This window comes from Ursus americanus, chromosome 3 (genome assembly GCF_024610735.1).
Source record: "Ursus americanus isolate L20-20 chromosome 3, mUrsAme1.1.p, whole genome shotgun sequence".
NCBI classification, from domain to species: domain Eukaryota; kingdom Metazoa; phylum Chordata; class Mammalia; order Carnivora; family Ursidae; genus Ursus; species Ursus americanus.
In genome coordinates this window covers 59,228,316-59,255,757 of record NC_142129.1, presented here as the reverse complement: position 1 = coordinate 59,255,757, position 27,442 = coordinate 59,228,316, and the positions used below count along the sequence as shown (strand labels likewise).

Sequence of the window (27,442 nt, the reverse complement as noted above, 5' to 3'; positions counted from 1 at the left end):
AAGTGATCACTGATATAGCTAGATTAATGTCTACCCTATTTCTGTTTTCTATTTGCTGCTTTTGGCCTTTGTTCTCATTGTCTTATGCTAATTTTTGTCTTTTGTGGTTTTAATTAGACATTTTATATAATTCCCACTAATGAAAGTGCACTTTCAAATAACTATATAATTTCACAGGTAAATTACAATTTTAAAAATCCTAATTCCTTCCACCTCTCTATTTTATCATTACTGTCAATCATTTCACTTATATATAAGCATAGTAATTATATATATTTGTATATAATATATAAATTAGCATATAATCTAATACACAGTTTCTATTTTGAATAAAGTATTATCTTTTAGAAAATTAAAGATTAGAAAAATGGAAGGTTTTCTTTTACTTTCATTCCTTTAATGGTTTTTTTACCTTGTTTAAGCCACTGTTATTTTGTTATTTTAAATGTTGTTATATATATATGTATATATACACACACATATGTAAACATATATATATACTATTTTCTTTATATAGTTCTTAGTTGCTAACCTATATTAATTTCCTTCTCTCTAAAGAACTCCTTTAACATTTCTTATAAGGAAGATCAACAAGTTCCCTCAATTTTTGTTTGAGAAAGTGTATTTCTCCTCCACTTTCAAAGGTTAATTGCATAATTGCACAGGGTACAGATTCCAGGTTTTTATTTTTTCCCTGAACACTTTAAATATTTTAATCCATTCTCTTTTTGCCTTCATGGTTTCTGAGAAGTCTGATTGTTCTTCTGTAGGAAAGGTGCTTCCCCCTTTCGACACTGGCTTCTTCAGCACTTTTTACATTTGGTTTTCTCTAGTTTGAAAATGATATGGCTGGATATATAGGTTTGGGCTTTTTTTTTTTTTTTTTTCTGTGTCACTTAGCTGTTCTCTGTGCTGTAGTTTAGTGTCTGACATTAATTTGGAGAAATTCTCAATTGTATCAAATTTGTTTCCTTTTTCTTCATCTTTATTCTGTCACAGTTCCTGGATATTCTGATTTGTCTTTTTTCTTTTTTTCCTTTATTGTCAGTTATCTTTGCTTTTCAGTTTGAAGATACACCAATAAAAATTTCTTAATCTCCGAGAATCTTTGCTTAGCTATGTCTGGTCTATTAACATGTCTACCAAAGGCATTCTAAATCTTGGTTATGGTGTTTTTAATCTCTAGCCTTTTCTTTTGTGTTCTGTTTTAGGATTTCCAGCTCTCTACTTATTGTGCCCGTCTATCTTTGCATGCTGCCTACTTTATCCATTAGAGGCCTTACCATATTGATCATAATTTTTTAAAAGACCTTGACTGATCATTCTAACATCTGGCCTTGTCTGGTTCTGATACTGACACTCTCTTCAAATTTTGTGTTGTTGTTTTTCCTTTTGGTATGCCTCATAATTGTTTCTCAGTAGCCAAATATGATGTATTGGGTAAAAGGAACAGCTATAAGTAGGCCCTGATGTGGTAGACTGTGAGGGAAGAACAAGTACTTACAGTCCTATGATTAGTCTTTCAATGAACCTATGTGTCTGGACTGTGAACTTTACAAGAATTTCTCAGTTGTTTCCCCCCTTAGGTGGGATATGATAGCTAGAGTGGGCTGGAGTTGGGTATCTCCCTTCTCCCACAAGGAAGGCTAGAACTGACTAGAGTTGGATATTTTTCTTCTCCCAGCCCGTTAGGGTCTGAAATACCCCAGCAGGTTAGGCTTCAGTTAACTAATTTCTTCAGAGGTCAGGCCTTGATAAGAGAACAGACTTCTCTGATACATTTCAAAATGGTTCCTTTTCCCTTCCCACTGCTAGAAGCATGAAGGGATTTATTTCAGATATTTTCTATGCGAATCAGGTTGAGCTCCTGGAGGTAGGTTCCCTGGAGTTTGTAACTCTGACTTGTCTGCATTGAGTATCCGCCAATTCAATTACCATTCAGGTTTTCCTACACTGGCACTGGTTCCCAGGGAGGTTTTCATTATTAGTCTCTGTTCTGTAAGCCACCACTGCTGGTATTCACTTGTCTGTCTCTCTAACCTCGATGGCAGTGCTTTGCCCTATTTCCCCTCCCTCTCTCAGGGACCAAAGAAGAGTATGTAAAAGAGTTGTTGATTTTCATTTTGTTCTTTTTTAGTCATTAAGATGGAGTGTCAACTTCCAAGCTCCTTCCATGTGGGAAGTCCTAATGCTTAATTAGAACTTTACAAATTGTAAAACTCCTGTACAAGAGAATTTATAGTGGCCTGCTCCTCCCACCTGTTTAGTCTTTCCATGAAATTTTTTAAAAGGCACCTGATATCACTCCTGTAAAATCTCTTCATGCCCTCAAGATAATGTATAATACTTTTATGATGGCATAAAAGTGCATTTAAAACCTAATCACAGAAAATCTAACAGTTTATCACCCACCTCAGACCTCCTATGTACATTATAATCCAAGTTATGGCTTTTTCATTGGCTGCTTTGTATACTTAAAATTTTCTACCCATTCTTCATTTTCAATATTTTGCCTTCCTTAAATGCCCATTTGGAATATTCTCTCTTCAGAGCAGTCCTCCATAATCCCTTAAAAAGTCTATCACCATAGCCTTTTGTAAATGTCTGCACCAAGGGATAATTTGTAATGCATTATTATCTGTTTAAGACAATCAGAGCCTAGTGGAACAGACAGAAACATAAAGTGTGACTCATTATCTTCTGTATAATCACTTAAGCATGATTAGTGAATAGATGATGTTCACTATTATGATCTGGACTTTGAAGTATAAGAAAGTATGACTTAGCTTCTTCTCACTCCATTATAACTCCATGAGATAAAAGAACAGAAACTACCTGAGGCCCGCTACCCACCAAGGAGAAGCTTTATGTAACCGGTTACTTGCCAACTCAGGAACATACAAATTATAACAGAAAGATGGATAATGGTTGACATCAGACCATGACATCCTAAACATCCAGACATCTTTCAGTTTGGAGGGAAGCAATTCTTTGGAAAAGGTTTTTCTAGTGAATTATTAAAGCTAGCCAAGATTATCAATACTATCTGGACAAGAAATTATGTAGAAGAAGCAGTTCTCAAGTATTCTCATAATCCCCTTATTTTTGGAGCAGGAGAAATTACAATGGGCCATTTGTCCTTAACCATTTGCCTTCGAAATTGTGATAGAACCCCAAGGGAGAGCTTTGTTTGCATACTCTGGGCTGAGTTAAGTGATCTCATATCAGTATGTAATCATGATATTTCATTCACATTGAAATTATTGTACTTCAATGTTCTGAATTTCTCAAAAGAAGATGGGTCTTAGTCATCATTTATTCCTACTTCGTAACACAGCTCCAGGCAACATATTAGAATTCATTAATATGCGTTAGATTAAAACATCAATTAGTACCTTAAAATTTAAGATCATAGACCAAGGATTATAAAATCTACCTTGCTGATTAAATCTTCATGGAAATCTAGGGGAAAAAAACAAACGTTAAAAAATGAGAATTCCTAAAGGTAATAGTTAAAATATCCACCTTCAACCCAAATAAGCCAATTAGTTATTGCCTTCATGCTTTGGCTAGATTCCTTAAGGAAGGTTAAGATATGCTGTGATTAACAAAGAAAATATTCAAAATAACAATGCATGGAAGAAAACAAAACACAGCACAAACCACACTCTCTTCAAAACCTGACACAAAGTCTCCAAACCAGAAATATTTTTAAAGCTTCTTAAATCTTTATTTGAATATTTGATGCTGATTTTAGTTTCTATTTTTATTTCAACAGGGTTTTTTTGTTTTTTTTTTTTTTTTTTTACATTTTTCTATGACAACTAGAATAATCTTTTGGAGCTGTTCATATACCACATTTGGAGTGTATAGACAAATTTTGCTACAACAGAGAGGCTAAAATTACTTTGAGAATAACAATCTTAAAATAGATAAGCAGTTTCTATGAATGACACTTAGAAATATATATATGTTTTTAATCTTAAGTATCCTTCAAAGAATAAAATAACCATGGATTTAATACCAATTCTTTTAAGTAGACTCAAAAAATTAATGAAGGAAGGTTTTGTTTGGTTTGGTTGGTTGGCTGGTTCATTTTGTTTTGTTTTGTTTTTGGTATAATCCTGTTGAAAGATACCCCGTAAGTAAGAATCTAGAATCCAAAGCTGTGAGCATAGCACCATAGAAATATAGTGAATACTACAAAAACAAGATTGCATTGTTCTAAAGTTCTTGGTAGCTTATGACTAGGATATACAGGATGAGAAGCTGCTTTCTTTAAAGCTTTCAAATCTAGGAGGAATATTTAGGGACATTTAGAGGGACGCTTTAAGTTTTCATTTTAATTCCAGTAGAGTTAACATATAGTATTGTATTTGTTTCATGTGTATACAACAGTGATTCAAAAGTTGCTTACAGGACCCTGCTCATCATGAGAAGTGCACTCCTTAATCCCCATCACCTACTTAACCCATCCCCTCACTACCCTCCCCTCTGGTAACCACTAGTTTGTTCTGTATAATAAATAGAGTATTTCTTGCTTTGTCTCACTGTTTTTTTCCCTTCACTCACTTGTGTTCTTAAATTCCACATATGCATGAAATCATATGCTATTTGTCTTTTTCCTGACTTTTTTTGCTTAGCATTATACTCTCTAGCTTCATCCATTTTGTTGAACAGGGCAAGATTTCATTCTTTTATATGGCTGAAAAATATTCCATTGTAGACATATGCCACTTCTTTTTTATCCATTCTTCAATCGATGGACACTTGGGCTGCTTTAGTATCTTAGCTATAGTAAGTAATGCTGCTATAAACATCGGGGTGCATGTATCCCTTCAAATTAGTGTACTGTTATGTTGGGGGTAAATACCTAGGGGTAATGTGATTGCTGGATCATAAGGTAGTTCTCTTTTTACCTTTTTGAGAAACCTCCATACTGTCTTCCCGAGAAGCTGCACAGGTTTGCATTCCCAACAACGGTGTAAGAGGGTTCCCTTTTCTCCCCATCCTCACCAACACCTGTTGTTTCTTCTGTTATTGAGTTGAGCCATTCTTACAGGTGTGAGGTGATAGCTTATTGTAGTTTTGATATGCATTTTGCTGATGATGAGTGATGTTGAGTATCTTTTCATGTGTTGGCCATCTGGATGTTTTCTTTGCAGAAGGTCTTTTCATATATTCTGCTCGTTTTTAAATTGGATTATTCATTTTTGAGGTGTTGAGTTATAGAAGTTCTTCATATATTTTGGATACTAGCCCTTTATTAGGTCATTTATAAATATCTTCTCCCATTTCAATGTTGCCTTTTAGGGTTTTTTTGAAAGATTTTTTTTTTTATTTGAGAGGAAGAGAGAGAGCACACATGGGGGAGGGGCAGAGGGAGAAGCAGACTCCCTGCTGAACAGAAAGCCCAACATGGGGCTCAATCCTAGGACTCCAAGATCATGACCCAAGCCGAAGGCAGACACCCAACTGACTGAGCCACCCAGGTGCCCCTGTTGCCTTTTAGTTTTGTTGGTTATTTCCTTCCCTGTGCAGAAGCTTTTTATTTTGATGTAGTCTGAGTAGTTTATTTTTGCTTTCCTTTACATTGCCCCAGGAGACCTATCAAGAAAGAAGTTGATATGGCCAATGTTAAAGAAGTTACTGCCTGTGTTCTCTTCTAGGTTGTTTATGGTTTCAGGTCCCACACTGAGTTCTTTAAATGATTTTTAATTTATTTTTGTGTGTGATGTAAAAAAGTGGTCCAGTGGTTCAGTTTCATTCTTTTGCATGTTGCTATCCAAACACCATTTGTTGAAGATTAATTGACCATATAGTTGTGGGTTCGTTTCTGAGTTTTCTTTTCTATTGATTTGTGTATTTATTGTGTGATAATAGCATGCGCTTTTGATTACTACAGCTTTTCAATATAACATCAAGTGTGGAACTGTGATGCCCCCACCTTTGCTTTTCTTTCTCAAGGTTGCTCTGGCTGTTCAGGGATCTTTGGGGATTCCATAGATGTTTCAGAATTCTTTGTGCTAATTCCATGGGACAATGCTGTTGGTATTCTGATAGGGATTGCATTGAATCTGTAGATTGCTTTGGGTAGTACAGATAATTGTTCTTCAAATGCATAAGCATGGAATATCTCTTCATCAGTGTTTTATAGTTTTCAGAGGACAGGTCTTTTACCTCTTTGCTTAGGTTTATTCCCAGATACCTTATTTTGGGTTCAATTATAAATGGGACTGTTTTCTTAATTTTTCTTTCTGCTACTTCCTTATTGGTGTATAGAAATAAACAGATTTCTGTCCATTTTGTATCCTGCAACTTTACTGAATTCACTGATTAGTTCTAACAGTTTCTCAGTGGAGTCTTGCTCATTTTCTATATATAGTATCATGTCGTCTGCAAATAGTGAAATTTTACTTCTTCCTTACCAATTTGGATTGTCTGTTGTGGCTAGGACTTCCATTGCCATGTTAAATAAAAGTGATGAGAATGGACAATCTCCTCTTGTTCCTGATCTAAAGGGAAAAGCTCTCAGTTTTTCACCATTGAGATATTTGCTGTGGGTTTCTTCATAGATGGCCTTTGTAATGTTCAGCTATGTTTCAATATCATGAATGGATGTTAAATTTTCTCAGATTCTTTTTCTGTCTATTGAAATGATAACATTTTTATCCTTTCTCTTATTGATGTAATATTTCACAATTCTTGCAACCCAGGAATAAGTCCCATTTGATTATGAATGACTTTTGTTGACTTCCATTTGCTAGTATTTTGAGAATTTTTATATCCATGTTCATCAGGGATATTGGCCTGTAGTTCTGGTTTGGGTATCAGGGTAATGCTGGTTTCATAGAAGGACTTCGGAAGTTTTCCTTCCTTTTGTATTTTCTGGAACAGTTTGAGAATAATAGGTTCACAGGGAAATTCTACCAATCTGGTCCTGGATTTCTGCTTGCCGGGAGTTTTTTGTTTACTGATTCACTTTCTTTGCTGGTTATAAGTCTGTTAAAATTCTATATTTCTTCATGTTGTAATTGTGATAGTTTCTAGGAATCTATCCATTTCTTCTAGACTGTCCAGTTGGTTAATATATATTTTCATGATATTCTCTAATGGTTTGTATTTCTGTTGTGTTGGTTATTTCTCCTCTCATTTGTGATTTGATTTGTGCCATTTCTTTTTTTCTTGATAAGTCTGGTTATAAGTTTATCAATTTTATTAATTCTTCTTTCAAAGAACTCCTGGTTTCGTTGATTTTTGTTTGTTTCGGTATCATTTAAACTTTTTTTCCCCTCCTTCCACTGGTTTTAGGTTTTGTTATTCTTTTTCTAGGTCCTTTAGGTGGAAGGTTGTTTGAGTTTTTTCTTGCTTCCTGAAGAAGGCCTATAAACTTAAATTTTAGAACCAGGTTTGGTGCATCCTAGAGATTTTAGAACATTGTGCTTTCATTTTTCTTTGCTTCCGTGTACTTTTTAAATATCTTGTTTGGTAACATGTTACTTAACCTCCATGTATTTGTGGGCTTTGCAGATTTTTTCTTGTGGTCGACATCTAGTTTAATAGTGTTGTGGTCAGAAAATATGCATTGTATGTTTTCAGTCTTGAATTTGTTGAGATTTGTTTTGTTGGCTAATATGTGATCTATTCTGGAGAATGTTCCCTGTGCACTTGAGAAGAATGTGTATTCTGTTCTAGGATGGGATATTGTGAATATATCTGTTCTTGTAGGTCATTCAAAGCCACTGTTTGTGTATGTGGCTGCTCCTATGTTAGGTGCATAAATATTTACAATTTGTTAGCTTGTCCCCTTTATTAATATATGGGGCTCGTCTATTTTCTCGGATATAAATATTGCTACTGCAGCTTTCTTTTGACATCCATTTGCATGATAGGTGTTTTTCCACCCTCTCATTTTAATGTGCAGGTATTTTTAGGTTTATAGGCAGCATATAGACAGGTCACATTTTTTTAACCACTCTGTCTTTTGAGTGCAGCATGTAGTCTATTGACATTCAAAGTAATTTTTGCTATATGTGATATGTGTATTGTTGCCATTTTATTCTGTGGTTGTATCTGAAGATTTTTCTCTGATCCTTTCCTGTCTTCCTTAGAGGGACACTTTTGGGATACCTGCTGCCTGGCAGTAAACCTGTACTCATTAGATAGATAAATCCGTTCTCTCTGACCCCTACCCTCTCAGGCTTTTGCAACGGTTGCAACAACAAGGTTTTCTCTTTAAGGGTTAGTGCTCTGTGATATACTTCAGCCAACCTCCCACCAGATGTTACTCTGATGCTTTGGAGACCATGGATACTCACCTTTGCAACCTATTTAATGAAAAGTGCATATGTTCAGGTTTAGAAGGATTTGAGCACCAGTTGTATCACTATTGAGCAATTATTTTCAGGTGGTTGGAATAAAAGCAAATGCATTCTTAGTAAGTCTACTGCCTAAACACCCACATAATTTTAAACTTACCAAGATGGTTAAAGTGTTTATGTAGAATGTATTCATAGTATGCATGAATTTTTACATATTTTTGATATTCTAGAGAAGGCTTGTGTTAATCAATCAGTCACTTAGAACTTAAAGCAGAGATACAATTCCTGTAGAAGAGGTCCCTGGAAAAGGGGATGAAAAGGGCAGGTTCTTTTCCTGCATACCTGAAAGAGATTTTGTTCATATTTCTGTAGGGGCCCAGGAATGACTTGTGACTCAGGTTTACTCTGACATGAATTTGGAAGCTGCCACTCTGACTCATAAAGTGGATGTGAAGTACAGAGATGAATGGTGCTTTTAGTACTGAATGGCTTTAGATACCTTTACACAGGATAAAATTATCAGGAGTGGCAAGTGATAAATGAGGGTTATAAAAATTTAGGAATCTTTTACTTACCTTAATTGATGGTTTTCACAGGAGGATTCATAACTTTTTGTTAGTTGCTCTTTACTTTCTTCAAAGTCTGAAGTCTTAAAACAGCACAGAATTCGGAGGGGTTTTTGTAAAGTTAATTAATGTTAATTGTGTCATGAATGACTTTAAGGAGTCTGCTGATTGATGGGCCTTGTGAAGGGGTCGATACCATTTAATGTTCAATAGGGGATAATGCTGGTCTTTGGCACCATTTTACGATCATTAGGGCTATGCAAGAGCTTGTCAGGAACAGCTCTAAAGATCAGTTGTTGCTCATGGCAATTAAAACAATTGAAAATGACCTGGTATTACATTATACATGATCCAACACTGCTCCCAAACTTTCATTCCATTAGTGATTTCAATTTCATACCAAGCACTGCAATTTATTTTTCTTAGTTACCTTACTAGGGCTGTCTGTGTACTTCTAACAGGATATTATTAATATTTATTCTATTATCTCATACAGCATTTCATGCTTAAAGCACTTCGCAATCTTAACAAATTAATCTTTATATCCTGCCTGAAAGGATGGTAAATACCCTTTTAGAGTTGGAAAAACCGAGTTGGGAGTAGTTAAGAGTTAGCCATCAAGAAAATGATCTGATAAGTTCCAGGATTTAAGACTTTAGGTTCTTTTTTCCCTTGGAACTAAATTAATGAATTTAGCACCTGAATATTATACTCTGATATCTAAATTACCATCCCTCCACCCCTATAAGAAAGGTAAATACAATGATAAGAAAAAAATATCACCATTTATGCAAAATAACTGAATTTTGCTCAAAGTACATAAAAATGTGTAAATGTTAAAAAATATGCTTACTGGCAAATAGTAATATAGATACCAGACAACTGCCATGTGCTAAATAATCATCTTCAACCAAGTACTGGTCACCTGACAAATTTAGTATTTACCCAAATTTATTGATAAGCCAACCAAAAGCTTAGAGTGTAAATGACTTGCTCATGTCCACAAGGCAGATGAGAAAATCCAGACCTAAAAGTCAGATCTGGTGGACTGTAAAGACCTTAGATTTTATGCTACAAAAATGCTATGTAGCAAGTAAATAGAAACTAATCATAGTTAATACAGTACTTGTCTCAACACTAATTGACTCTTTCTAATCCACTGGCACTCTAAACACATTACTGACAACCATGCTGGATGCTCTAACTGTGCTCTACCGCCTTCTCATCTCCTATTCCTAAGCTTTCCGTGGATAATGGAATTAGAAAAGGCATTTTACATATTCAGAGGTATTAGTTCAGATCAATTTTTTGTCTGGATGATTGAGGTTTATCTAAAATCATCCCACTTTGCATCCCTCTGGAAATGTTAAATAATGTGAGATGCACTTGGGAAAGGCCTTACTGCTCGTATGAGGATACCACATACTAGAACAAATGCTGTCGAGTATGTAGGGTGGATGGTTGAGCAGGGTAAAAGTGAGTTAACAGAGCAAGATTAATAAATCAGAAGAAGCTGCTTGTACATGGGTGGTTTCTGTACCAGAAGATCCTTAGTCCTTCTGCATTTCAGTTATGTAGGAACTAAATGGTCCTACAAGATAAAAGATCAAAGAATTTGAGGCAATGGGGGTAACCTAAAGGAGTGAGGAAAGTTTGTAGAAACAAGGAAATAACTAAATAATTATTCTTCAGAGCTATTCAGCCAAGGGGAAATTAATTGGAAAGACCAAGGCTGTAGGGTCAAGTATTCTTCATAAATTGCTGTGCATTATAGGACTAAAATCTTCCATAAAGAAAGACCACAAAAATTTTTATACGGTGATTGATGAATTGGTAAAAATACATACAAAAGTCAACTATATCTATGCAAGGTAAAAAAAATGTAGCCAATACTATAAATGCTTCTAAATAAAACATCCTTTTTCAGTCTTCTCTGCTTTCTTCTAATAACCTGGTTTTGCTTCTCTTATTCCTAATTTTACTTTTTCTTCACCTTTGGGGTACTATTTTTATTTTTGTGGAAGGAAGAAGAGAAAGCTGGTGAGCCAGTTTCTAACTTTTTAAATTCAAATATTTAGAGAAATTGAGACCTATTATATGTATGGCGCTGTGTCAAGAACAAAGAAGGATTATGAATAACCCAAAGCTATGATTAAGCTTACCGGTAAACTTTGTGGTTGTCTTAGCACAAGCTGCCATAACAAAATAACATGCATTAGGTGGCTTAAACAAAGGGAATGTATTTCTCACCATTCAGGAGACTGAGAAGTCCAAGATTAAGGTGCTGGCCAACTCATTTCCCAGGTGCAGGCTCTCTTTCTGGCTTGTAGGCAGCTGACTTGGGGCTGTATCTTCAGATAATGGAAAGAGGGAAGAAGCAAACTTCTTGATGCCTCTTCGTGTAAGGGAACTTATAAACACCATCCCCAACTTCATGACCTCACGTAAACCTAAGTACCTCCCAAAGACCCTATGAGGCAGGACAACAGTTTTCTCCCAACTTTGAGTTCTTGAATGAGGCCCATGTACAAGAGGAAGACAAAACAAAAATTAACATGTTTACCTCATGTGTATACATATAGAAGATACCCAGAAGAAAAATGAGTAACTCCCCAAGATGGCTTATAATTCACACTCAAGTATCATCAGTAATGGGTACAGGAGAGGGAGGATATAGTCCTCGAGGGCAGAGTAGAGGGTTTTTAAAAAAGATGATTGGAGCTATGATTGTGACAGTTTGTCAGGGTACGGTGTCGACTTCTAATCTTCTTTCCTGGGATAAGTGTCAATCTTCCATAGTTGACTAAACTCCCAGTACATTTAAATTCCTTTTGGAGGATCTGTCCTCGGGCAGATAAAGAGAGCTCAGGGAAAGTGTCTCCCTGCATCCACTCTTTTCCAAGTGTCTCTGGTTCAAAATAATCCTTAGGCCTAAGTGGCAGATGTGGGGGTGGCACGTTCTTCTATCCTTCGGCCCCATTTCCACACATCATCATATTGAGGAGGTTAAAACTGCAAAATGTGAATTTGAGAAATATAAACATTTAGTCCGTTCCACTATCATACCATACTATAGTACTGTAGAAATCCTCAAGAGGTATTCTCGTGACACCTAAATGTTTAACTTTTAGGGTGGTTTCAAGGAAAAAATACGATTAAAAAACATTTTTAATTTTGGCTAATTAGTGATCTAACCTTCAGAATCACAGGCCTGTATGCTTTCTGTGAGAAAATATACATTATCATATGTGCCCATTTAAGTACTAAGAAAAAGGCGTCTGATGCAGATGTGCAGCTGTGTTTTAGATTTAGATTTACACTTAATCTTTCCAGCCTTTAGGCTTATGGGGCAAGTAAGTGTCACAGCAGTCTCAAAGATGGGATAGATATTTCAGAGTGTTATACAGGGTGAGTTTAAGAAAAAACCAGTGCGCGATTGCTGTCTTTATCAAAGTGATTTTTCCTACTTCATGGATATGTAATGAGAGGTGATTTTAAAGAGAGCTCATACTCATTTTTGGTTCAACTTTTCGAAATGCTATAGCATAATGCGTACATTATTGGAACTGAAGTATTGAATCTAACATATGATACTGTACCTCTTTTAGTGTGGGTGAGGCTGGACATTGCTGACTCTTCTGAATAGACAGGTACTGTGCCAGAGTTATCTTCTAGCATATCCTACAGAACAGGTGGTATTTGAGCCTCAAATATCAGGTCACCTAAAAAAGGAGAGAAATCCCCAAAAATTCACTTACAATTATTCCCACGTTTCCTATCGATATTCCTCCATTCAAATTTAAGCTAATAGTCTTTATACATGGATTTATATTTCATTTTCTACTATGTACCAAATAAAATAGAAGATATGTTGCTTCTTTTAAAATCCTGCTTAGTTGTAGATAGAGCCAAATACTGTAAAATTTTATCACAAAACAACATGTAAATTAGCGAGAACAAACTCTGAATTTGGAGCTGCCTATTTGTTCCTTCAGCAATACCTAGTAATACACAAGCAGCTCTGTATTAGATTATTTGTCAATGTTATTTTATGAAGAAATTTAATAAAATTTACTACTCTGCAATCCATTGAGCACTTCCTAACTTAATTGTCATATTCTGCATTTCCTGAGATTTACAATTAAAATTGTGATGAGCCAGACATACAAACTATTCCTTGTATGACAAGCCAGGTTATTTATATTTAACCAAAATTATCTGAGGTATTTATTTATAAAAGTTACACTAACACTTAATTTCCCCCAGCTATAAGTACCTATCTGTGATGTATTTTTAAAGTCTGAATATTTTTTTAGCCGATTTTCCTTAATGCCCACTGCCACCAAAAAAAAAAAAAAAAAAAAGATAGTTCAATTTGCTATTTATGCCCATGCCAGATCCAGTTAATAAAAAATAATGGCTCTGACATTTTATATTCTCCAAGGATGATCAAATAAGAAATAGTCTCCAGAGCAGAATAAACATTTATTTTGATTAAGAAATGTTTAGTCTTCCTTCTATTATTGTCACTAGTCACCAATATTACTTCCTAAATTTTTAAGACTCCATGAGGCAATGTATTATAATATTTTATGCCATTGGTTGAAAGACCAATAATAATAAGAGAGACCACATTATTCCTATTCTGTGTAGTAATTATGTAGTTTGTAAATAGGAAACAGTATAAAACTAAAAAGCAAGGATTTTACCGTCTAACTATGAAGATAAATTTATCTTTACATACTTGTGACAATTTACCATTGGCTTTAAGAAAAATAAGGTATTTCTAACTATAGTTGCAAAAATCCGTGTTTCCTCATGCTCATTTTGTTTGTTCTTTCCAATAATCTGAGTGAATGCAGTGGGAATGGAGAATGTTGAATCATTAACAACTTTATATAGGAACAACTTTATATAGGAATTACAGTGAGAATAAACTTGAAGAACCAGTCATTTCCCTGTACTTTTCTTTAAGATTTATTTGTCAGAGAGAGCACTAAAGGGGGGAGGGGTGCAGAAGGAGCAGCAGACTCCCCGCTGAGCAAAGAGCTCCACGTGGAACTCAATCCCAGGACACTGGGTGGTCACCTGAGCCCACGGCAGGAGCTTAACTCACTGAGCCATCCAGGTGTCCCTTCCCTGCACTCTCTACAAATACTGATTGAGTTCTAGGTGTTGGACTTGATGACAGCCTGATTAAAGAAATGAGAGTGCTGTTAATTAAGGCATTTGAGAAAGGAAGGCCATTTGGAAGTAATGATAATTATAGAAGTTCCATTTTAGAAGTGCTTGACCAGTTTCATAATTTCTTAAACATCTCCCTGCTTCACATCTGAATATTCTCTGCTTATGTGACTTATTTCATGACTTGGAAAATTGAGAGTCAGCATCTGAAATATAAAATAGACTTAGTAACACATGCCTTACAGTATTTATAAGAGGAGAAGTAATTTCGTATACATGAAAGTGCTTTGTCAACTATCCAAAGTTACACGTATGAATTATACTGCTGTTAAGATATCTAACTGGAAATATCCAGAGGGCATTCATGTACATGGAGCTCAAGGGCACAAAACTGTAAGTTTCTATATTTCAGTTATAAAGCAAAAGAATTTTACTGGAAATCTCACCAGCAATGCACTTTTCCTAACCAAAAAATGAGGGGAAAAGAGAAATAGCCAAAGACAGCATCTGAGAATAATATGAATAATCACAAGAAAGAAAAAGAAATCAGTTGAAAAGTGACACAGCACGGGACAGGGCAGTCTGAGGTCAGGTCCATGATGGAAAAACCACATACCTGAGAGACAAGTAGGTGTTTCTTTATAGCCAAGAGTTTATTTTTGGCAGAATCATCATCAAGAAAGGTTAAGGTTGTCTTAACTAAGTTTCTCTCCTTTCTCTCTAAATCCAATCAACTTGCTAAACCACTTATTTCTATCTGAACCAATATCATTTTAATCTACTCCTTCTTTCCCTTCAATTCTGAGACCAAGAGGTAAGTGATACTGTAATCAGTGCTTCCAGGTTTCTCATGCCTCAGCCTAGAGACCCATCTTCCTACAGACAAAGAAGCAAAACGGAACTTGAAGGTTTTACTCCAGGCCTATAGTAGCATTCTCTGGCTGTCATAATAAGACACCACAGACTTATCTTAAGCAGAAATTTATTTTCTCCTAGTGCTGGAGTCTCCAAGTCCAGGATCACACTACCGTTAGGGTGGGTTTCTGGTGAGACCTCTCTTCCTTGCTTGTAGACCACTTTTTGCTGTGGCATGGCATGGCCTTTCCTCTTTCCTCTGTGAGCTCAGATAAAGATCTCTGGTGTGTCTTACTCTTCTTATATGGACAACCCCAAAAACCCAACAAAACAAACTCTAAACTAGTAACATTGGGAGTTAGGGCTTCACCATATGAATTTGGGGCAGGGGGTGGCAGGACACAACACAACCAGAGATCACTAAAGGCATGCAATGAGTGATGAAGTTGCTCTTACCTATCACCCAGGGCATCAGTTATATTTTGAATTGAATTAATAAAAATATTTGCGAAGGAAACATTTTAAAACTAGTATCTATTTTCCTCCTACTGAAATAGCGAATTAGCGTTTCTCCCATATTTTCTGCTGCGGACTTGCCACCCTGTCCTTGATATAGCCAAGCCTTACCTTCCTAAAGTTAAAGTCAGACCATTATTAACCTTCAAAAATCTTCACTGACTTTCCATTGCTTAATGAATTAAAAAAAAAAAATCTAACAGTTTTGCTAGTCGTTCAGCTTTCAAAAGCCTGGCTCCATCATATATTCTGTCTCATCAATCCCTCTATCCTTCAGACACAGAGGACTACTCATTGCTACCTTTTTGTGCCCCCACCCGTTTTTTAATGACACTATGCCTCTAGTAGCACTGTTCCCTCAGCACGGAATGTTCTCGCCATCCAGGTTCACTTCTAAATCTCAGAGCTTCTGCAAAGCCTGTCCTATCAGTGAGAAGAGATCACTCCCAAAATTCTTTGAACATACATTAAGTACTTACTTCCATGTCCTTCCCCAAATGCTCTGATCTTGTTGGATCCGAGAATGTTTTATTCATCTTCTAATGAGCACAGCTTAAAAACACCCATACCTATCATATAAATAAATGCTCACCGAAGAAATCATGAAGAAATGGGAGAGGCTATGTAGGATAGTTCCTGGAAATGTCTAATAAGTGAAAAAAGTGTAAGAAAATCATAAGTACCTGAGTTGTTTGCTCCCAGAGAAGAACTATCTTCATTTTATAAAAAGAAACTAAGACCATTCTTCCTGTGACTACTTACGCAGAATAGCCCCATAAATGAGAGAAGCCACACCCTAATTTGCTAGGCATTACAAAATATAGTTTCACTGAAAAAGGTGCATATATCCATTTTCCCTTTATAGCAACGAGGACAACAAAAAAGGTGGGTGCAAGAGGAAAACCCTGAAAATATGCCCTTTCTTGACCGTGTAAAAATTTCTGTGCTTCCTTTAATAACCCAGGGAAGCTTAGGGAAATATTCCATGAACAAGTGGTCTATTGTGGTAGAAAAAAAAATTTGTTCCGAGTTCACACTGAGTATCCTTTCATCAGAAATTATATAGCAGAACAATTAAAATGAAATACTAATTGTAACAAGAAAAGATGGTGGCTGCAGAATATAACTCAGTCTTAATAGATTTTCTAATGTCTTTCTTCATATCAAAGGGGAGTAGCCCTTTAGCCAATAAAGTAAATTTTCTGATCTCCAAATGGGTACTTTATCCTTATTCAGGCTGATATTGCAGCGACATCATGAATTTCTCAGACAGCTTTGTGAATCAGCAGAGTATTTCGGAGGAGAGCATTGACTGCTAAAAGCAAAGTCGTTATTTTTTAAACAGCCTTTAAACTAGTAGGCGAAACATTTCATTTTGGGTCAAGGATGCATTTGTTCCAACAACCTGGAAGAGCAGCGAGGGCTGAACCACTTGGGAAGGAATAGAATGATGTTACTGTATTAGCCAAACTTCAAATTATAAAGTTTGTTTGTTTTTGTTTTTACTATCCCGGTCTATAATTCTTATTTCCAAAGAGCTTAAATATTCCATGAACTATCACCCCAAAGAATCTTTGAAAAGCCATTAACTAATTTGCTTATAATAAACTTTGAGATCTAGGCAAAAAAAGGGGAAATTACGGCAAGAAAAGTGTATGCTACCATATGCTAGGCACTGTATTAGGTGCTGGGAAAGCTGATTAAGATTCAGTTCCCTTCCTCAGGTCTACTTATTCAAAGGACAATGACAGTGTTTAGAGGCCAAGTTTATTGAACTCAAAATATTCCCATACTTCTGATGCATTTCTGACTGACTGTTTTCAAATGTTTTCATGGGGTAAGATTAAGTCTGACTCATAGACAGTTTAAACTTTGGATATATTTTACTTTCACTTTGAAAGCTCTTCATCAGACAGTATCTTTAAAATGGTACATTGCATAAAGAATGGGGTTGAGAATAAAGCAATTAAAATATCAAAATTTTAATAAGGACATTTACACAGTAATTTTTGAGTGGCAGGTGCATTAAGTCTATTTTTTTAAATTTTATATTATTCACCATACAGTACATCCCATGATTCATTATTTGCATATAACACCCAGGGACCATGCAATATGTGCCCTCCTTGCTACCCATCATCGGCCTATCCCAATCCCCCACCCCCCTCAAGCCCTCAGTTTCTTTCCCAGAGTCCACAGTCTCTCATTGTTTAATTCTATGACTAAATGTGTCTTTCAGTCTTTATATGCATGTATTTCGGGGTCTATTCACTCATCTTTGTATGTCTGTATCTCAGATGGACTGTTTGACCACCAGATTTCCTGTGGCCACAGACACATCTATCTTCAACTCATTATTCTATTTTTACTGTTGCCTGCTACCAAGCTTTTAAACAAAATAGAATTTGCACTGCAGACTGTTTATTCAGATTACTGAATTTAATTGTATTCATAATTGTCATATCCGTGCATCACCTCGACCTTTAGCCTCATCCCAAATTAAAACCAGATTAATATTAGATATGTGAAGATATGCAAAATTAGTATAGAACCATAAATATGTGACACTTAAGCAAAGATTCCGCACCTTTTCTGTAAAGATCTAGGTAACAATTTAGGTTTTTCAGGACATTTCTCATTGAAAATCCCCAACTCTGCAATTGCAGCCATAGAAATCATGCGAACAAATGGACATCCTTGTGTTCCAGTAAAACTTTTAAACTCTGGATCTACATGTATTTTACATCCCCACTGATAGGCACACTATTCTTTGTGAAACAATACTTTAATTCTTGGGAGATCTGGCCCTTTGAGTTGCATTCCTTTCTCTGTAAGAATGATGGTTTTTTTGTCAGAAGGAAGATGCTAATATTAGGAAGAACATAGGCTTTCAAAAAGGTTATCAGTAAACTAAGTGTGAGTGAGACAGGTTAGTCATCTTAGGGTAAAATTCTTTTAAAAATACTCTTCATATTACATTTATTAAGAAATGTGTGTTGGCTACCTATTGTAACTTTACTACTGAAATGAAGTCTCCTCATTTGGAGAAAGGGTCTTAAATATTTATTCTGGTTTCTCATGCATTCTTACATATAGCAATTTCCTGACAAAATGATGAAATTTTGATAAGCAAATAATGAAAGTATAATATCAGAGAAAAAGCAACTCTATATAAATGTGTTCTAACTTACAGAAGTAGAATTTCTTAGTTTAAAAAAAAAGATCAGTCATGGCATTGGAGGACTACAAGTATGTGAAAATCAATAGGTCATTTTGGGGGGATTAAAACACAAACTGTATATGAGTTCACACATGCCCCCCAAAATAAGTTGTGAATTTGAACAAACCCTTTCAATAGGATGCGAATATCTGAATTTAAAGTTTTTCTGTTCTTTTAGCTAGCAATTTACTCTTTTCCTTGTAGCAAGAATTAATTAAATGAGACTATTTGAGGAAGCACATTGTTTGTTAACATTGAAATAGCAGAGATTTGTTTAATATTACACCCTCTAAGTTGTAAGTAAAGGTTTACAACAGGAATTACTTTTGAAAAAGGACTTATATGCATGCTTCCTACTACTCCAAAAGTGACTTAACAATTTTGTTTACAAGACTGGGTTCTAATGGATATGATAGATACTTCCATTAAACAATTTTCTCCATACTTTCCAAGACAATCTAGAGATTCAGATTCAGTGTAATTCCTATCAAAATAAAAGTAGCATTTGTCACAGAACTAGACCAAACAATCCTAAAATTTGTCTGGAACCACCAAAGACCTTGAATAGCCAAAGAAATCTTGAGAAAGAACAAAGCTGGTGATACAACACTTCAGGATTTCAAAATTTACTACAGGTTTGTAGTAATGAAAACAGTATGATACTGGCACAAAGATAGACACACAGATCAATGGAATTGGATAGGAAACCCAGAAAATAAACCCACATATATATGGTCAAGTAATCTATGACAAAGGAGGAAAGAAATACAAAGACTTAAATGTGAGACCATAAGACTGCTAAAAGAAAGCATAGGCAGTAATCTCTTAGACCTCACCCTTAGCATCATATTCATGGGTAGGTCTTCTCAAGCAAGGGAAACAAAAGCAAAAATAAACAATTAGGACTACACCAAATAAACCAAATAAAACCTTTCACACAGCAAACAAAACAAAAAAGGCAACATAGAAATGGGATTAGATATTTGCAAATTAATATTGAAAATATATAAAGATTCATATGGCTCAACAGGAAAAAAAAAAAAAAGATTAAAAAATAAGCAGAGGACCTGAACACACCTTTTTTCCAAAGAAGACCTATGGATGGCCTAAGGGCACATGTAAAGATGATCAACATCACTAATCATCAGGAAAATACAAATCAAAACCACAATGAGATAAAACTTTGCACCAGTAAGAATGGATAGCATCAAAAAGACAAATTACAAGTGATGGATGTGGAGAAAAGGAAATCCTCATGTACTGTTGTTGGAAATGCAAAGTGGTGCAACCACTATGAAAAATGATATGGAGGACTCTAAAGCTAGAAATACCATGTGATCTAGTAAGCCCACTATTAGATATTTACCCCCAAAACAAAAACACTAACTCAAAAAGATAGATACATGTACCGCAAAGTTCACTGCAACATTAGAGTAGACAAGATATATGTACACTGATAAATATAGAAGATGTGGGGTATGTACATAAACACACACAGTGAAGTATTAGCCACAAAAAAAAAATGAGATCATGCAATTTGTGACATGGACCTGGAGGGTGTTATGTGAAGTGAAATAAGTCAGAAAAAGACAAATACATATGATTCGGTAAATTTAAAAACAGACTTGAACAAATGGGTGGTTGCCAAAGGAGAGGTGGGCAAGTAGATGGGCAAAATAAGAGATGTAAATTTTCAAGGTGAAACACAGCATAGGGAGTCTAGTCTATAATAGGGCATTAATACTGAGTCATGTTTAGAATCACTGATTTAAAGTTGTATACCTGAACCTAATATAACATTGTATGTTAATTATACCCTTATTCTTTTTAGCCTTCCTCTACAGAGATTTTATTTGAGTAATGTATATTACCCTGATTTATAACCTCAATCAGTAAGTGCTTAACACGGGTACTGAGACAATTTCATTTTACAAGTGATCCATCCATGAGTTCTCAGTTTTTACCAATTTTCAAAAGCTGGCTTTTAATATTTAGCACATATATGATAATCATACTTCAATTTTAAATAGATAAAACTAAGGAAAAAGGCTTACCCTAAAAATAAGATTAAGGATATATTGACAAACATGTTGATACAGCATGGCTCTCTACATTCGAATAGCATGTTTACAGAATTGACCCTCACATAGTTCACAGCTATACTATGTAACTTGGACAAGGTGTTTAGGAAATACAGTACTGGAAATAGTCTTCAGTGTCAAGAAGCACAAATTTAAAAACTAGAAAGACTTTTTAAATCAGATATGATACTGTAATTAAAATAGTTCTCATAATGTACTATATGTATTTAAGTGTATATATAATGTAGGCAAATATATAAATACATGGATAATATACTTCATATATACCTTTTAACATATTTATCACTGCAATTATTTCAAGACTATTTAAACAGGAATTTTTTTTTGGTTACATATAACAAAAGGGGTTATATATTAATGCACAAATGTTCACCAACCACTTTTTAAGAAAATATTAGTTAACATATCAAAACCACCAGTGGCAAATATACGACTCCCCTCTTAGTGAGGCTTTAAGATTTATGCCGTCTTTTAATTTTATCATTAATGCTTTAAAGTGTCCCAATTTATTATTTTTTAAACATTACTTATTTTAGTGAGAGTGTAGAAGAGAGAGCAGGCGGAAGAAGAGAATCCCAAGCAGACTCCCCACTGAGCTCAGAGCCCAATGCAGGGTTCAATCTCTTCCAGAGATAATGACCTGAGCTCATATCAAGAGTCAGATGCTCAACTGACGGAGCCACCCATGCACCCCAAAATGTCACTCCTATATAACTTGGGTTTAATGGAATGAAATGTCCAAAGAATATGTAATTATTGACAAGCATTTGCATCAAAGATAAAGTGATCCAAGTTAGATAACAGGACATCTAGTGGTAGCCAGGACCTAAAACTATTATAAGTTTTAAATATGATCTTCCCTAAAAAAACCAGATAGCTAACACTTGAGGAGTCTGGTGGTTGCACTGGAACCAAGGATCTACATGTTCAAAATTCACTCACGTGAATTAAGCCAAATGAAGTAAGTATAAATACATCTGTTTTATACTGGTTTTTAAGGTTCCATGTGCAAAAACTAAGTCTTTAGTTTAAATGTCTTTGATATCCATGCAATTTGTAAGTAGACACCTGGACTTTAAATGTGAACATTTATTTAGGGCAGTGTGTGACATTTTTGGGTGGGGGGACAAAGCAGGCCTAAGCTTTTGAGCAGCCCCAGGTCCTTGCTGGGACTCTACCACGAGCTGTGTATCTATCTTTGGACAAGTTGCTTCATCACTATCGGTCCCATTTACTCATCTATAAAGTGAAACATTTGGATTTAATTGCTAATATGGTTCCCAGTTCTAAAATTCAATGACTCAGAGGATGATAACGGAGTTGTCACTATGAAAAATGTTCCTCTACCATTAAAATAAAAACATGTACACTATTCTGAAAACAGCTCCACAGAAACCCTTGCTAATTTTTCAAATTTAGATGTTTTCCAGGTTACATGTTAACTGAAATAAGGACATTGTCCTTTAAGATTTATGAAATCATTTTCATCTAATGCTAAATGTTCACTTGATGAAGGCAAAACTGACTGCAGTAAACAAATCGCTCAGACTTGTAAGCAAAAATTGAGCTTTCTCTCTTATCTTATGCAAGTCCTTTCTCCAACAGTGCAGTTTGGGAAGGGTGAATGTAACAAGAACTTATAAAACAAAATGAAAAATCTTTATAAAAAGGAAAACTCTGTATAAAATATGGGACAAGCGGTATTTATAATTTTAGCACAGCTAAAACCTGTTCAAACATATCAAAGAGGTTTTTTTCATAGAAACTATGATTTAGAAGCCCTTAAAATTCACATCTTAAAAATTTGACACTGTTTTGTATACTTTCAAGTTCTTATTACTAAGTTTTTTGCTCATATATCTTAATCCTCTCTTCCTCCTGAAAATCTACCAAGTTTTCTTCTAAAGTGCATAAATTTTAATCACCCTATTAAATTCTTGCAAATATGCTATAGAAACTCCTGCTCAATTTACATCGTCTATATTTACATTTTAAGTTTAAATAAATATAACACTTGTTCACAGAATGCTCATGTGAGAGGAGCCACATGAAAAGCTTGATGTATGTTTTATGATTTACATAAATGAATAATCTCTTGTGTAGTTGAGGGATCTAATGCTTAGAGTGTTCTGTTGACTTGCTGACCCAGCAATTGCCTTACTAGGTATTTACCCCAAAGATACAGATGTAGTGAAAAGAAGGGACACCTGCACCCCAATATTCATAGCAGCAATGTCCAAACTGTGGAAGAAGCCGAGATGTCCTCCAAATGAATGGATAAAGATGTGGTTCATATATACAACAGAAGATTACTCAGCCATCAGAAAGGATGAATACCTACTATTTGCATCGACATGGATGGGACTGGAGGAGATTATGCTAAGTGAAATAAGTCAAGCAGAGAAAGACAATTATATGTGGAACATAAGGAATAGCGAGGACCACCACAGGGGAAGGGACGGAAAACTGGCAAGGAATCAGAGAGGGAGACAAACCATGAGAGACTCTGGACTCACTCCAGGAACCAAACTGAAGGTGACGGAAGGGAGAGGGTTTGGGGATGAGGTAACCAGGGGCTGGGTATTTATTAAGGAGGGCATGTGTGGTGATGAACACTGGGTGTTATATGCAACTAATGAATCACTGAACACTAATATATGGTGGCTAATTGAACATAATAAAAAATAAATTTCTGCATGAAACATACCCCTGAAAACTTGTGCCTTTTATTCAGAGTCCGTATCACATGGCCTAAGGTACTGCTTCTTTTTATTCCCCCTTTTCAAGAAAGGATCTGACATCTATCCACAAAAGAAAGTGAGACTTGTGGGATCTAGCACCACACACCAAGGAAACCAGAAACAGTCTTGCCTTTTTATGCATCTGGTAATAAGCAGGCAGACCATGGTTGGGCTGTGAAACCAGCAGAGGTACAAAACTGCCCCAACGCACTTGCCAGAGTTGAGAAAAAAATGTAGAGTGTTGACCGGGGAAGAAAAGCACAGACAGAAGAGAAATGAAAGTCCAGCTTTCTCAAAGGGGAATTCAGGCAAACCACTGGAGAAAAATACATGCAAATTTGGACACCAAAGAACAGTGCTAGAGCCATCACCACAAGGTAGCACTGAATGAGATCACAACCCCTCCCACAGAGAAAAAGGAGAGCAGTGATGAAGTACCCAGTTACTCCCATGGTACCACCAAAGCTGGAGAAACCCATTTCTCTCTAGGAGCACTAAGAGTGCTCACACAGAACCTCTATGACTGGGAAGAGGAAGGAAACCTGGAAAGGGACAGATAAGAGTATCAAAGTATATTAAAGGAACACAGTTCCTGCTGACTTCACTAAGCAGGAAGTCCACACATTAGCACATCCCAGAATCTCCTTTCTGGATCCATCAACACCCCTAAGAATCCTAGTGCTAAACCCACATCTGTTCCAACTCTGAGGTTTGCTCCTTGCGTGTACTTGCAAGTAATGCTCTGAGAGCAAGCTCTGGGAGACAGGTAGCTTACAGAAGAGGCAAGGGTCAGTGGGCAAGTGAGAAACCACAGACTTGAACTATAATGCCACCTTCTGGAAAAAAAAGAAGACAGGTTTCCAATAACCAGGCTGGTGAATTCTAAGAACCAGGAAACACATGAAACCTTGAGCACCCTTCCATGGGAAGTATGAAGAATATGTATGTACCCACTCGATGTTGGAAAAGTAACAGACATAAGCAGGACAAATACAGAATATTTCTTACCAGAAGATGGCAAGTAAAGATTTGAGGAGTCTACTGCTTCAAATGCATAAATACCAATGCAAAGCTCCAAGGAATATGAAAAATCAAGGAAATATGTCCTCATCAAAAGATAGTAATAATTCAAAAGCATGCTATTTTGTGATTTAGCTAATAAAGAATTAAAAATAGCTGTTTTGAGGAAACTCAACGAGCTATAAGAAAACACAGAAAGACAACAAAGGCAGATACATAATTCACAAACAAAATGAGAAATTTAACAATGACCTAACAATCATAAAAAAGAAGCAAACAAATTCTGGAGCTAAAGAATTTAATAAACAAGATGAAAAATATAATAGAGAATGCCTATAGCAGAGAATAAAAGACAGAATTAGTAATCAGAATAGGAACTTTGAAATAACCCAGAGAAGAACAAAGAAAGAAAAATAATGAAACAGTGAAGAATGCCTAGTGATCTATAGGGCACCATCAAATGTACAAATATTAGAATAACTGAAGTTCCAGGAGGAGGAGAGGGGAAAAGGGGACACAAAGTTTAAAGAAATAGAACATCACAAATCTGATGAAAGACTTGGACATCGAGGTTCACAAAGCTAATAGATCACCCTGTTACCTCAATACAAAAAGTCTTTCTCAAAGACACAATATAATGACATAGACATTATCGGGGATAGAGAAAGAATTCTAAAAGCAGCCAGGGAAAATATCATAGTGTACAGAGGAGCCCCCATTGGGCTATCAGTGGAGATCTTGACAGACACTCCATAGGTCAGAAGAAAAAGAAATGACACATTCTAGGGGGGAATACATGCTAACCAAGTATACTCTATGCAGGAAAAAATAGACTTTTCCAGAGAAACACAATCTGAGGGAGGTCATCACTAGATGTATAACAAGGGCTCAAAGGAGTTGTTCTAGCTGAAAGGATAATAAATTAATCAGGGACATGAAAACATGGAAGAGTATACAACACACTGCTAAACGTAAATATATAGTAAGATTTAGAAAACTCTGTAATATAAAAGTCAATGAAAAAGAGTTAAAGTAATTACAGTTACTTTTTAACTAATACTTGAAAAAGTAAATAATGACATCAAATGTATATAAGGTACGGAGTAAAAGGTGAAACTTCTGTAAAAAATTAAAGTTAAGGTGTTATCAGCTTTAAATGGACTGTTTTACCTATGAGATGTCTTCTGCAAGCCTCATGGTAACCACAGAGCAAAAATCTAGGGTAGGAACAAAAAGGGTAAACAAACCATACTACTAGGGGAAATGAACACTTCACAATGAACAAACACTAGGCAGAAACAGAGAGTAAAAGAATAGAAATACAAACATAAAACTGTAATGTAGAATTAGCGAATATTTACATAGCAATAACAACTGTAAATGTAAAATATAAATGGATAAATGTACCAACAAAAGGTACAGAAGTGTCTGGATGGGTTTTGTAAAATGAAATAAATAAGACACAACTCTATGCTGCCTGTAAGAGACCCATTCACCTTTAGGACACATAGACTCATAAAGAAGGAATGGAAAAAAGATATTCTGTCCAAGTACAAACCAAAAGAAACTGAGGATATCTATACTTACATAAGGCAAAATAGACCTTAACCCCAAAAAAGTAATAAACAAATAATATTATAAAATAATGAAGTCAGTTTATTGAGAAGATGGAATGACCATAAAATTATCTACCAAAATCACAGTACCTAAAAATAGTAAACAAATACCAACATATCTAAAAAGAAATGGATACCAATAAAATAATAGGAAGTTCAATACTTTCACTAATGGATATATCACCCAGACAGAAAATCAACAAGGAAACATTGGACGGGTACCATAGATTAGAGTAAATGGACCTAAAATCATTTATAGAACATTCCACCCAATAGAAGAATATACATTCCTTCCGAAGTACACTGAGTATCTTCTCCAGGATAGACCCTATGATAGGACAACAAACATGTCTTTGCAAATTTAAGAACACTGAAATCATACCCAGAATCTTTCTTCAACCACAGTGCTGTGAAACTAGACAGAAACAACAACGAAAAAGTTTGTTCAATTTTCACATATTTGTAGATTTTCCAGCAAAGTCCTGAACAACCACTGGGTCAAAAAAGAGTTATCCCAAAATATTGGAACCAATGAAAAAGTAAAAGCACAGCGTACTAAAACTATGTGATGTTGCAAAAGTAATTAGAAGTTTATTATGGACTCTGAGAAACAAACTGAGGGCTTCAGAGGGGAGGGGGGTGGGGGAATGGGATAGACTGGTGATGGGTAGTAAGGAGGGCATGTATTGCATGGTGCACTGGGTGTTATACGCAGTTAATGAATCATCGAACTTTACATCAGAAACCGGGGATGTACTGTATGGTGACTAACATAATAAAAAAACATTAAAATTAAAAAAAAGTTTATTATGGTATTAAGTTTATTATGATAAATGCATATATTAAAATGCATATATTAAAAAATAGAACACACATAAAAACCTATGCCTAAATCATAGCCCCATTCATTGCTAAGTGTAGCTTCCTGCCCGTCCCAACCAGAAAGCCTGAGTTGGAAAATCTAGAAGTGCTTGGAGCTGGCTCTCCCATCCTGCCCAGGCAGGGAAGCAGAGCCATAACACTACCTACTGCAAAATGAGGCTCTCAGCCTTGTCCAATCAGAAACGCTGGTGAGGACATCTGGAAAGCTCTATAACCAAGCAATTTTTAAAAAGATGCTGGTAAGCAAAGCTGATAGTCTGCAGAGCAAAGCCAGTGGCCCTTTTCAGCCAAGGAACTTGGGGCAAAGTCAGCTTGAGTGAAGACAACAAAGAGCCTTAGTGACCTTGGAGCTAGTTCGTTTGTTGTTTCCCAGTTGAGAAACTAGTTTTTAGCCCCATCCATTGCTGAATATAAGCTTC

General features: G+C 35.7%; 1 long non-coding RNA gene across 1 annotated transcript in view; it reads right to left on the bottom strand.

The window, feature by feature from the left end:
- Window positions 1-862: 862 nt before the first annotated feature.
- LOC123789219 (uncharacterized) overlaps window positions 863-27,442 on the bottom strand; it is a 116,013-nt gene continuing 89,433 nt past the window's right edge. The window contains exons 3-4 of the long non-coding RNA XR_006778729.2: window positions 12,487-12,609; window positions 863-11,238 (exon numbers count right to left, since the gene is read on the bottom strand). This is a non-coding gene — a long non-coding RNA (uncharacterized LOC123789219). The remainder of the gene's footprint in view (window positions 11,239-12,486; window positions 12,610-27,442) is intronic.